The sequence below is a fragment of the Triturus cristatus genome, chromosome 7, assembly GCF_964204655.1.
Source record: "Triturus cristatus chromosome 7, aTriCri1.1, whole genome shotgun sequence".
Lineage (NCBI taxonomy): Eukaryota > Metazoa > Chordata > Amphibia > Caudata > Salamandridae > Triturus > Triturus cristatus.
In genome coordinates, this window is record NC_140590.1 from 1102478028 (window position 1) to 1102491852 (window position 13825).

A 13825-nucleotide genomic window follows, 5' to 3' on the forward strand; every position below is an offset into this window, starting at 1 on the left:
ACTGGTGAGGAAACTGAATTTCGGCGACGGAGGAGGCGGCACGTGGTCGGACGGAGAGAGAGTCGCTTGCAGCATAGAGTGGCCGTGATCTAGGAGAAGTGGGGGAGACTGGGCCGGCAGCGAGGAGGGTCCTACCTAGTGATTGGACTGCAAGACCGCCACAGCGGCATTATGGGCAAACCTGACGCCAAACACCCGAAATTGCACTTCGAGGCGGCGAGACGCGGGGCTCAAACCCCGCAGGCGGGTCAGTCTCAGGATGGGCGGAACGAGGCCCATGATGAAGTCACAGTGCCGGCTACAGACACTCATAATATTCTTCAGGAGATCCGGAAGGGTTTCGCACTGTAGTCGGGAAAGTAGACCACATTTCGACCAGAATGGACGCTATAGTCCACAAACTAGAGGGGCATGAGGAGCGGCTCCAAGAGGCGGAAAGGCGCATATCGGACACGGAAGATACGACTTCCAGGAACAACACGCAGCTTGCTCGGTTGGATAATCTATTGCGGGTCATTGCTGCAAAGAATGAGGATTTGGAAGTGGGCAGTAGGTGCAATAATATTCGCATACTGGGAATTGCGGAATCCACCAATGTTGGGAGGATGGAGGAATACGTGAAGAAGCTGCTATTGTCCTCCATAGGTGCGGAAGCCTTCTCCAGCCAGTTCATTGTGGAACGTGCCGACAGATCTCTAGGGCCCCGGCCGAAGCCTGGAATTAATCCGCGCCCAATCATTGTGAGACTATTAAGCTACAGGGAACGTGATGTAGCTTTACGTGCCAACAGAGGGAAACAGGCCATGGTGTATGACAGGAATACCTTTTCGATCTATCCAGACTTTACGCCTATGGTGCAAGAGGAGAGGCGTAAGTTTATGGATGTCAAGGCTAAACTGCGTAAGGTGCAAATAGATTATGCGCTGCTATACCCAGCGCGACTAAGAGTGACACTTTAGGGTAAGCAACGTTTCTTCACCGCACCGAATCAAGTGGAAGAATTCCTCAAACAAGTGAAAAAAGTGACTCGAAATGGTGGAGGAAGGCCGGCTTTGCAGCCCTCAGAGTCGGAGAGAGCCGAGGAGGACTCGCCATGAGCTGCCACCTGGGGGCCTTGTTGGGTGTACTTGGGTTCTGGAACATACTACGTCCTCTAAGGCATGACATGAGGCTGAGGTTCAGTACTGTTACTGATTGATGATAAAAGTTGAGCAAACGATATTACTCACCGGGCACCCTCTGGCCCCCTAGAATTTAACTGTTTCATCAGGGGAGACTAGTGGGGCGAGAGGTGACTGTGTGACCACCTAGAATAGGCCCCCAGCGGGTATTACCCCGGGGCGGGTCGCTTCACACCCTGGTTGGGTGTTGTGGTACCTATACTGAATATGTTGGGAACGGGGGGGATAGGGAGGGAGTGCATCGCTGGCAAGTTGGGGTTGCTTCAGTGGGAGGGGGTGGGGACTACTGGGATGTTTTTTGGTTTATATATGTCTTTCTCCCAGGTGGATACTAATGGGAGTGGGTCAGGGGTGAGGTGGGGCAAGTTAGAAGTGAAGCATCTCAGTTTGTCTATTGTACTAGGCTGTATTGCAGAGTATTGGCTAATCTGCAGCGTTTGGGTAATGCACCAGGTCATGAATGGCACTCAGGGATATGGCTGATTGTGAAGTTGGCAACTTGAATATCGTCACGTGGAATGTTCGAGGGCTGGGGGATGCACGGAAAAGGCGACAACGGTTAGCCTATCTAGACAGACATCGCACACACATAACTATGCTACAAGAAACACACTTTTCTCCCCAGAGAATCAGCCGGTTTGCGAGAAACTGGGCCGAGCACAGGGTCTTCTCCTCCTATTCCTCCTATGCGCGCGGGACGGCGATACTTATAAAGAGACAGGTGCCCTTTCATCTTGTGGGATCAACAGAGGATTCGCAGGGTCGTTATTGCCTACTGTGGGGGCGGCTGGGCTCGGTGTCTGTTACATTGGCCTGTTGCTATGGGCCTAATGTTGATGATCCAACTTTTTTTTATACGCTGTGGGCCAAGATTTTTGACGTGGGCTCCCAACACATCATTTGGAGTGGGGACTTACCGTTACATATAACCCGAGCCGCGATAGATCACACCCTGCCCCGCATCACTACACCAAGGCAGCTGGAATTCTCAGGGACACTATCGATACATATCATTTCATAGATGCTTGGAGGCACATGCACCCGTCCTCACAAGAGGGTACACACTACACAGCGCAGGCAGCTTCCTGGGCGAGGCTCGATTATTGGTTGGTGTCTAGGGGACTGGGCCCCGCGATATCCCAGGTGCAACATCTAGCCAGAACGTATTCGGATCATGCCCCGGTTAAACTTACGTTGTCATCGTCGGACCTTGGTGTGCCGCGTGGCGGCTGGCTGTTGAGGGCTACCATGTTGCTTGATGAGGTTTTCCAGGAGGAACTGCGGGAGGAGGTACGAGACTTCTTCGCCCGCAATAAAGGCTCAGTGGACATTGTGGAAATCATATGGGAAGCCTTCAAAGTAACAATTCAGGGGTTTTGCATATCCAAGGGGTTCGGGGTGCTTAGAGACATAGTCAACTCACTGCATGAACTGGAAGGGGAACTGAAAGTGATAGAGGCGGAGGTGGCTCTGACTCCTTCCGCCGTGGCCCAGGTGCGGTTTAGGGATACGCTTATGGAGTACATGGCCGCAGCTGAGAGAGAAACACGCTTCCGGGGTAATCACTGGAGGGCGCGCTGCTATGGCAAGTGTGAGAGGCCGGGGAGGGCGTTGGCGAACTTAGTTCGAAAACCTCGCTATACAAACTATATTTTGGAAATTGAAGACCTAGAAGGAGCACTTTATCGGGACACAGCTAATATACTCAGTCCATTTACAAGACACTACGGGCAATTGTACACCACCAATAGAAGGGATGAATTGGACCTGAAGGACTTTTTGGGGGATGTAGCGCTGGGATGGCTCAGCGATGCGCAACAAGAGTTTTTATGCGCTCCATTTTAATTAGATGAGGTATGGGGGGCAATTATGAGTATGCAGTCGGGGAAGGCCACTGGGACAGACGGTATCCCAATAGAATTCTATAAGACATATATAGATATTATGGCCCCTGTTCTGCGAAAAGTATATGAGGAATCGCTGGAGGTTGGTTGCCTCCCAGCATCGATGAGGGAAGCACTTATGATCTTGTTGCTGAAGCCAGGAAAATCGCCACGGACATGTGATTCCTATAGGCCACTCTCCCTTCTGAACTGTGATGCGAAAATTCTAGCCAAGTTGATTGCTACTCGCCTGAGTCTGCTGCTTGAAAATCTGATACTCCCGGACCAATCGGGCTTTGTGCCTGGTAGGGCCACATCTCAGAACTTGCGGACGCTTTTTGTGGTTCTTAACAACGTCTCGCCCGATTTACCTCTAGCAGCAGTTTTTTTAGACGCCACTAAGGCGTTTGACTCGGTAGAGTGGGATTACATCTTCGGAGTAATGATACGAATGGGCTTCCCCCCATTTTTTCTCATGGATCAGGCTTCTATATAACTTACCTGTGGCTAAGATACTAATAAATGGGCATACGTCTCCACCATTGTCCATTACGAGAGGAACTCGGCAGGGGTGCCCACTTTCTCCGCTGCTCTTTGCCATAGCGGTGGAGTCGCTAGCAGCGAAGCTGCAGCAGCATCATAAAGATAGAGCATTGCGGTGCAACCTGCGGCAAATCCTGATATCCCTGTACGCGGATGATATTACACTGTACATCCGGAATCCGCAAGATAACTTAAATCCGATCCTGAGAGAGTTTATAGTTTTTGGGAAACTGTCCGGGATATGAATCAACTGGGGCAAATCATGTATATTCCCACTGACACTGGCAACCCATAGATTTCCACTAGATTACCCCCTGGATTGGTGCGATGAGGAACTGTGCTATTTGGGAGTTCGAGTGACGAGAGACAGAGACGAACTCATGCGACTGAACTATGGTACTGCAATAATGCGAATAGCGGATTGCGTGACCTGATGGATCGCCCTGCCCCTGTCCATGGCAGGCCGGGTATCCTTGATTAAAATGGTGATCCTTCCTCAACTACTCTATTTATTTCTCAACATTCCATTTTATCCGGGGAGGCATTTCTTTACGACACTCAGGTCGGAGTTGACACGACTGATCTGTCGGGGCCAGCAGCTCAGCTGAAGTGGGACATACTCACTAGACCATACTCGCAGGGAGGGTTTGGAGTACCTGATTTTGAGTTATATTACCTTAGCGCGCAGGCTCATTACGCTTGGTACTGGCTTGTGCAGCCCAGGTATATGCCGCAAGTAGCGGCGGAGCACTGGCTTGCGCATCCGATACCCATAGATGGAGCGCTAGTTGAACCGGTGGCGCCTAGGGATAAGGGGCCAACTACAGTTACCTGCATGATCAATGCTTGGCATCGGATTGGGCACATTTTAAACGCTCCCATGCAGTATGCTGCCTCTTTGCCTCTTAAGTATCACCCGAATATGCCTCTGTTACAAGAGAAGTTGTTTCACCAATTCAGAGAGCGAGCATATATTGCAACATGGGGGGCTTTATATCATATGGGGAAGTTTTGCACTGCAGAGCAGATGTTACAGGGACAGCAACAGACCCCACTTGATGTGTTTCTGTATGTCAGACTGAGACAGGGGATACGTAAACTCACTCCGAATTTCCCAGAGGAACTGCAGTCGTTAGCCCCACTGCACGTAATGCTTAAGTGCAAGACAGCCACACGACTTGTCTCATTAATTTATAGAACAGTGCACACACAGAGGATAATGGCTGAGACAATCTCCCGGGCGTGTTGAGATGAGGAGCTGGACATGATGCTCTCGGATGAGCAGTGGGAATATTGTTGCTTACAAACTGAGAGAGTGGCGGCCAGCAGCAGACTCCGAATGATACATTATAAATACCTGCATAGATTATACTATACGCCGGCTAAGATGTATAGATTTCAACTGAGAGATACAGATCGTTGTGCCCGATGTGGAGCACCTGGAGCGGATTTTTTGCATCTGGCATGGAAGTGCCCGGGGGTGAATGAATTCTGGCGGCAGGTCTTTGAAGCACTGACACATATGACACATACACCTATTGAACCCACACCGCTGACTGCATTACTTGGGTATGTCAAACCGATACAGGTGACACATTGGAAATATGTTGCAATGGTGCTCTTAATACCTAAGAGGAGGGTGGCCTGTCGATGGGGTGGGGGCGAGCCCCGAAGTTCAAAGACTGGATTACTGATCTGGTGACATGTCAGGAACAGCTTGCTTTGTATTCGGAACTGTTGCCCAGTACCTCTAGACCACGGAATATCTGGGCCCCCTTGACCTGCTATATGCTTGAACATCCGCTGGAGGATTCGGACCCGGAAAACAGGGGGATCACTCACTAGCGGGATGGGGGTGCGGAGGCTGGGAAGGCGGATTACTCATATTGTAAAGATGGGATATTGCTGTGCTTTTGATTTATTCTGCTGCCCAATGTTGACAGGCAAATCAAATGTTTAGTTAATAGGGTACTGGGAAGCGGTAATGGACTACTCTCACGAAGGATGTGTGAAAAGGGGTGGACTCTCGAAGTTACGGATGCCCTAACTGGCCTTTGATGTTTTTCACTGACTTAATGCAATGAATGGATGCAGTATATTACTTTGGTGGGTTTTTTCTTTTTGCTCAAAGTGCACATACAGATATACTACTGGTGCAATTTGTTTATTGTGTGACACAGCTGATGATGCTATTGTTTGCATATAACTAATAAAAAGATGTTTAAAAAAAAAAAAGAAAATTGCTGCAAATGTCTTTTAATGACAGTTTTCCATTCCAAAGTGCAGTCTTATGACAGAGAGAAAAAAGGTTCAAAATACGAAGAAAAAAAATTCATAATGATAATAAAGCAAGACAGGGTGTGTGAACAGTGGCCAGACTGTTTTTATTCACAACCACACACATTAGCGCCACTTGATAGTGTTTGCCAGTAAAGCACTACTTTCGTTTTCTCATCTTTCTTTGAACAACATTGTTTTCCCTGGCTGGGGAAGTGCACTATTCCTGCAGGTACTGCAATACCTGGGTGATACATTGAGTGGAAACCGTTGAATGTGATCCTTATCAGCTGTTTTTTAAATTTTAATTTGTAAAATGTGGACCCGTGTTCAGGGACATGGTCCTTTAAACTGTACTGCTTATGTTTTGCAAGGATATAAGCAATGAACATTGAAACAGGTCCCTACGGGCCCTGTGGACATGTCCTTACCTTTTCATGTAAAACACTCATTGATTTTTGAATAATAAGTCTAAAAGCGTTAGGGTAACCATCTTGTTCCTGCTTACATTTTACATGCTTTATTTAATCCTACATTCCTTATATGTGTCTGATTTTTTTCAGGATGTTTTTCATTTTTTTCAGCCAGCATATTACTGGTATTTCCCCTCCCTCATAACCTATGTGCTATTTTCTGGATTTTCAGCACTGAAAATTCATATTAATGGAAATAGGGTTATGCAAATATCATCAATACACCACAACAAAAATGTAAACATTGACATTTTCAACGCTGAGAGTTCTAACTTTCACAAATACGAGACCGATTGCATTGCAAATACTTGTTCAATTTTTAGTTTTCTACTGTTTAGGAAAGGGTCGCCACATGGGCATCCTTCCCTGGACCTTTTTGAGGCCTAGGTAATCCATCCCCCGGGGCCTGCCCCTTTAATAAAATATATATATATATTAAAAAAGAGAGGGAACCGTGCAATTTCAGCCCTGGGGACCCCATCCCCAGTGCCCAGCCTTTTATCTTTTTTTATATAATTGAAATGGATGGGGCTGAGCGGGCAAGCGGCCTCCCTGGCAGGGCATTTCAGCCCTGGTGTCCCTTCCTCAGGGCCTGGCCTGGTTCAACCCAGGGCACCCGTATTTTTAATATTTTGTCTTCAGGCTCCCTCCGCGGTCCCTGCCAACTCCCTACCTCCTGCCAGTGCCAGCAATGCTTTGAGACTCAGGGAGTGCTAACATGCAGCTCCCTGGATCTCAAAGCATTTTTTCTGTTTCCCTAGCTCCCTTGATAGCGGGCAGGAAAACAGACTTGCTCTGCTTTCAGCAACCAGGATTATTTTCAGCTGTCGCTTGCTGAAACTAGAGTGTCTGCTATGGCTTGGTGTTTTTTGACTTGCATATATCTTTGGTGCTGTTAAAAGAAGTTGGGTCTTGTTGTGCATAGAAAGGTTCAGGGCAATTCATCAGTTGGAGGCCAAGAAAAAGAGGGGGTAACAAAAGTGTGTTTTACATGTTAATTCCAGTTAGGGATTTTGAACAAGACTACAGCCCAAACTGGTGGACTGAATGACACCAAATTTGGCGGAACAATAGCTCATGGACCAGAACGATACTTTTTGTTAATTGGTGTAAATGCATCCAGTAGTTTTAGAGTTATTAAAATAAATCTATATTGGTAGATATAGGGACCCAAACACTTTGAACCCCTCCAAGGCAAAAAATTATTTTTTTTAAAATTTGTAGCAAGATTTTATGAATCCACAGCAAAAAACAAGCATGGTCTCCATCGCTTTTTTACTGTATGGCCTCCTGGTAGGCCAGGTCCTGAGGGCATAACAAGGAAAAGAAGAGGGGTGCATGCAGCCAGGGCTTTAGTTACATATCGGCGGGAGCTTGTGCGGGCCCCCCAATTATGCTCCTTTATCTCCGGGAACCACCACCTCCCCGAGGCTTTATAAATTAAATGGAGGGGGGCTGCATGGATCCACCTCCAGGGGCTGTTTGAAGTCCCAGGGACTCCCACCCATCTGGGGCAAAAAAACATTTAAAGTGAGGCCACTTGGACCCCCAGGGAGAAACACCTCCACAGGCCCAACATAATATTTGAAACTGGGAGGGAAGCCGCAAAGCCCCCCTCCCAGGCCATATATGGCCCTACAGACCACCATCTCCCTGGGGTGGACCAATGATATGTAAAGGAATGGGGCCACATGACTCCCATCCTGGCGGCATTTATTGCCCTGGGGACTGCCACCCCCAAGGGCCAGCTCCTGCTATGTCCCAGGGTGCCCACTCTGGTGACATAGGTGCTGGCTTCTGCTTGATGGGAACTGTGATCGGAACCGACATGTGAGAGCGAACATAATTACTCTCCCAGCAAGTGGGAGTTGTAATGCTGCTCCCACTTGTTAGGAGCAGATTTTTCATTTGTTTCCCTGCCCGCATGACAGCTGACGACAAATTGCTCCCAAATGCAGAGAGGTGCATTTCCAGCAGCTCACTGTGTATGAGAGAAATGCTGGCTCTCGCTGGAGGAGAGGGAGCTGGCTAGGACCATGGGGGCCTCGAGGTTCTCCCTGAAGTCTCCAACAGGCACACTCAATGCCCTTGGTGGGGCCAGGGCACCCAGGGAGACTTTATCAGGCCCCGGGGATGGGGTCAGCAGGGCTGAAATCAGCCTGAGAAAGGGAGTCATGCTGTCCTCTTTGGGGACTATGAGAAGGGCACTGCTGGGCTTGTTGTACAGTGTTTCATACACCGTTGTGGGCGAGAGCTTCTTTTTTCTAGTGAGCTGCAATATGGTGGATATCGAGGTGAGGGATCTTGATGGCTTAAAAAACAGCAGCGTTTATGTAAATTTCAATTGCTTTTTAAAGTGAGATGTTATGGAGTAGCACCATGGGGGTCATGAGGGTTGCCATTTGAATTCTTGTTTTTTATTTTACCACCAACAGAACAAACACCACCTGAAGGTATTGGAGTGCTTTACAGTCTCATTGACCGGCCATGTTAAGGGTGAGAATAGATTGAAAGACTGTGTAACCACATATGAGAGATGATGTTTCATCGTAGAAAGGTTCAGTTTAGTTTAGTTTACTGCAGTATATGTCTATGAGTAGAAGAGGATGGTAGCTTACTCCACTTGCTTGACATTCGGAAAATGTTTTTCTAGGTGATATGCAAGCTCGCAATCATGCCCCGGAAATCCTTAAGCGGTCAACAAACTGTTACAATAGTTGCTGTTTATCCTTTGGCAGCAGGAATTCTGGCATGGTGTAGTCTGTGAGCTTCTCATTAAAAGTAGCACAGCCTGCCAAAACAGTAACTGGGGAAAGAATTTAAAAATAACACTGGTATGTTGATTTATGTCATCTGTTCAGGATGTACTTGAGGGTTTTCTTGCCTCCCTTGACCTCTCTTAATTGTGTTTTATCCTATCTTTAGTAATCCAGTCCTCAAAATTAAAGATGCAGTACAGTTATTTCTGCAGAACACAATGCTTACACAGTTTGGTAAAACATATGCCATAGTGCCCAATAGTGCCCACTCATGCCCTCAAATAGTTCAACTGATAAAAAAGGTACTTTGCAGAAACTGTAGCTTCTGCCTAGGGAACCCAGATCCAGTGATGTTACAATCCCACAAGAAGCTCAGCAATCTGCGCAGACTTGGACCCCAGACCTCCCCCGCCAAGGGTAACAAAAAACACCCAATGCAGCAATGGTATAAGCAGAAAAAACATAAGAGGGCACATTCAGTGTCATTGTTACCAGTAGTATTAAACCTCAAAAAGACTTTGGGTAGTCAGCGAAACTCCACTGTGGTATTATGGACTCTATCAACACCTAAAACACAGGTAGAATCAATGTCCAAAAAGCACCAAAACCTCACTCAACCAGTAACAGCCACATCACTCTGGGTTTCAGTCACCAAGCAAGATGGCGATAAGAAGTTCTGTGTGGGCAATGGCTCAGGGTCCACCCACTGGGTTCCATCTGAGCAAACCAGGATACAGTTGCGCCCCAATGATTCTGGACAGTGTGGTTGGTTGGCGGACTTGAGTCATCACCGAACTGATCTAGAGCACCAGCCACCTCTGCTCCCCCCAGTCCAATGGTTGCTGCTCTGTGCCTATTCCCAAGTACTCGAGCCAATCCACAGCCTCTTGAGGGGATACATAGAAGTGCACTTTATTTTTGTATTGGACTGGAAGCTTTGCTAGGAAGCTGTATTTAAAATTATGTTCAAGTAAAGTGTCTCTAAACAGCCAGGAATTGCTTCATAAGGATGCAGAAGCACTTTGATAAGTGGGATCTACTTGGTCTCTCCAAGGTTGGGGATCTGTGAGCACGATGTGGAGTGATCCTGTTTGCAGACATGCAGAATGAATACACATTGTCACCCACTGAAACTTATCACTATTTGCAATCCAGCATGCACTACAGATACCACTCTCAAAGGGGGTCGAGCAGCCTGAATTATCCCCACTGCAGGACAGATTGCTGACTGATCCTTGCCCAGTCAGGCAATCTCCTCCACCTATTGTAAACTGATTAATAACTATCTGGATATACTGATTCAGCTGGGGGAACATTGGGAGCGGGACCTTGAGGGCTTAGACAACAATGAGTGATCTGAGACCTTGGCGTACCACTGTGAAGTGGCCATAAGATCTAGATTCTGAATTAAAATTATTTCATAGATGTTACTATGCATGCACCACTATGGTAATCATGTGAAAAACATTGACTGCATTGTGTCATAGAAATTATGGCCAAATAGCTATATTGTTTTCTCAAGCTTTGGAGTTGACTGATAATACAGTCATATTAGGGTCACTGTGAAGTGGTGTTTATTGAATATTTGGGATGCGAATGACCTTCAATGAATGGACCAACTATGGTGGGTAAACATAATATTGCGCAGCTGTAGACGGTCGACTTGACACGCAGCTTAATGATTGGAAGAAAGTCATGGACTGGCACATGCTTGCGGGTCTAAAGAAATGGACAAAAACTTGGGCAAAGTTGAGCGATTATCAGGGTAGACATATGTCCCTATTGATCATACTGATTATGATGTTATATATTGAGAAAACAGAGTATATCTGGAACCATGTGAAATATACAAAACTGAGTGGGAGATTCATTAGACTGAGGGGACCTTAAATTTATATGGTAATGTCGTGTGGCTACAGTGTATTATTTTTTTCATTGTCAATGTTCTTTTGCATGCTTTGTTTACAATAAAAATATATTTTCAAAAAAAGGAATGACTTTTGAATATCTTGCACTTTCCTTGTATAATCAAGAAATACTAGGATGGCTTTGTCTCAATACATAGGGGGACCACACGCAAGTATGTGTTAAAGAATGGAGTCCCTGTCCTTCTAATTAAGAAAACTTGCAATAAGAGCAGAAGGCATTTTGCCAGGACAAGATCTGGGCACCTGGGCCAGGAGCACTCATTAAATGGAGAAAAGGTTAGAGAGTCTAAGCTCTGTGGTTATCCACCTTTCTAGGAGGATATTCGTTGTTGGGCCCTCCTCTCACTAAGAGAACCCAAGGAAACACAGGTTTTGCACCTTAAGCACTCCTCAGCATCTCCCTCTACAGATGTTGCGCTACATTTTAGGCCCTCTACTTTTACCTGGAGTTCGTTAATCTGCAGCCGCAAAGTGGTTATCTATCCCTCCTTAACCTATACTCTATCTGCTACTTTACCAAACCCAAGCAGAAATGGTAAATGTCTATGGCCATAGAATCCAACTTAGTCTTGAGTGCCAACCTAGAGTCAGATATGGCTTCCAGATTGTCAGCAGTGACCTGCATAAGTTCCTGGTGTTCCTGATCAGGTTGAGTCTTATTGGTCTGACCACCCTTAGGCACCTTGTCCCTCACCATTGTGAGACCCAATGTGAGGTAGCACTTCGCTTGGGGGACAATTAGATGACAAAGGTCTGCAACAACAAACTTGTTCAGGGCAGAGGGCCACACCTAAAGGAACAGTCCAAGTCAAATTAGGCAACATACATTGGTAGCACACCTCAAGTGCTCCCAACTGAGCAAACGCACCTCCAGCAGGGAATGCAGCAGCAGAGGCACATAAATGCCAATCAAGCCTTCAAGGCCCTCCGGGGCTGAACACCAGAGTTGGGAAGCAACACAGAACTGTTCACCAAGTGGGACCATCTAGGCAGTCCCCCAGGGGCACTTGGCCGCAGCAGGCAGGACTCTCCCAGACAGATGAGGAGAATGCCACGGGGCCAGCTGCATTCAGGATTCCAGGATTTCAGTCTGCCTCCTCAGCTGCAGACTGTATTTCATCTGCAGCTTCAATAATCTACTTTTAATTACCTTTAAATGGAATGACACTAAATGGACCGTTCAAATAATGTATTCAGTACTTTAAAAAATGTTGTTGTAACTTTCTCTTACTGTTCTGAAGATTTGTCCATGCTCTTTGGTAGGTCCTTGGTCATTTTGGATTTGGACTTTGGAGGTAAAACATTGTGTGTCCTTGCGCTGCAATCTATGATGCATCATCCACCCTTGGAATGCTTACATTTACTTTGGAAAACCAAGCGAGTTCAGTGCAATATTTTTGCAATATATTTCCAGTTTGAGGCATGGAAGGAAGCACAATTGTCTTTCTTTTTAACATTTAAAAAGATTTTTTGTTTATTTTTAGATTCCATGGCGATTGGACTCGAGTTGAAAGAAGGAACATATGGATCTTGAATAAGGGGATAGATAAGAATGTAAGGGTGATGGGCATTTTATCATGTTGGAGGCTTCAAGTTTTACACATATTTCCTTCTTCATCTGTTTCTGACCAAGTTGTCATTGTGAAGTATAATGTGATGTTTTATTGCTTGTAGACTAGTCTTTTGAAGGTTGTTGATGATTGTGTAATGTATTTTTATATTCCCATTATTGTTCTGCTAGTATTTTTAATACATTATTATAGTGGTTTGTTGAAGGACTAGAATTCATGCCAAATAGCTGTTATTTCTTTGTTTTCCAGTGTGTGTTTGTAATTAGGGTGGTGATGGATCAATCTAAGCACATGTACCTATTTTCTTTCTTCTCTGCAACCTTCTACACCATGTGTTTACCCAAAAAGTCAGGATCTGTTCTGAAAGTTAAATTTGCACATAAATTGGTGTAGACATGTAAATGTAGTCTTCCACTTTGTAACATAGATTAAAAGAGAAAATCATGTATCTTAATAATGAGGGCACTGTCATCTGTTCAGGTAATTATCTGGGTCTGACTTTTAGCTAGTTAATTAAGAGTCACCTTGCAAAAACATACCATATCTTAAAGAAAAGGTGTGCTGACTTAATACATCGTATCTCAATTTGTATTGTTAATAGACAAATAAAGAAAATGAATCAAAAACTCAGTATGACTAAAATGGCATAACAGAAGGAGACCAGTGCCCATGTGTACCTTGTTCCAAGTGATTTTCTCACCTTGCGGGGAATCCTGTTTGAAGAGTGCAGTATCAGCTTGATGAAAGATAAGGAAGAAGTAGCACCTTGACGTATGTGTGTATGTTTGATGATTCTGAAATAGCCTGTTACCAAGATGGCGGCGTTTCTATGTGTGTTACATGATTGCAAAGGACCCTGAAAAAGTTTTTCAATACATTGCAACATGTTTTCCTGGTATGTAGCCTAAAGATAGATAGAACAAAAGCCTACTTAATCTGTGAGCTAGCTTATGTGCGAAGTCACCACCACACAAGTGAGCTAAAAAAAGAAAAAGACAATGATATTCAACAGGAAGAGTTAGGACGGTAATACAGTGTCTGGTGATCTTTCTGATCCGGTGACTGTTTCAAGGTGACTCTTAATTAACTCGACCATAACGGTCCATTAATTTATTGATACTATGTTTCACTCTTTAAACCCACAGGGGTTTTGGAGGATACATTAATGAGCATTTGAAACTGTCATTGTATTGACTATGTGAGGAATTAC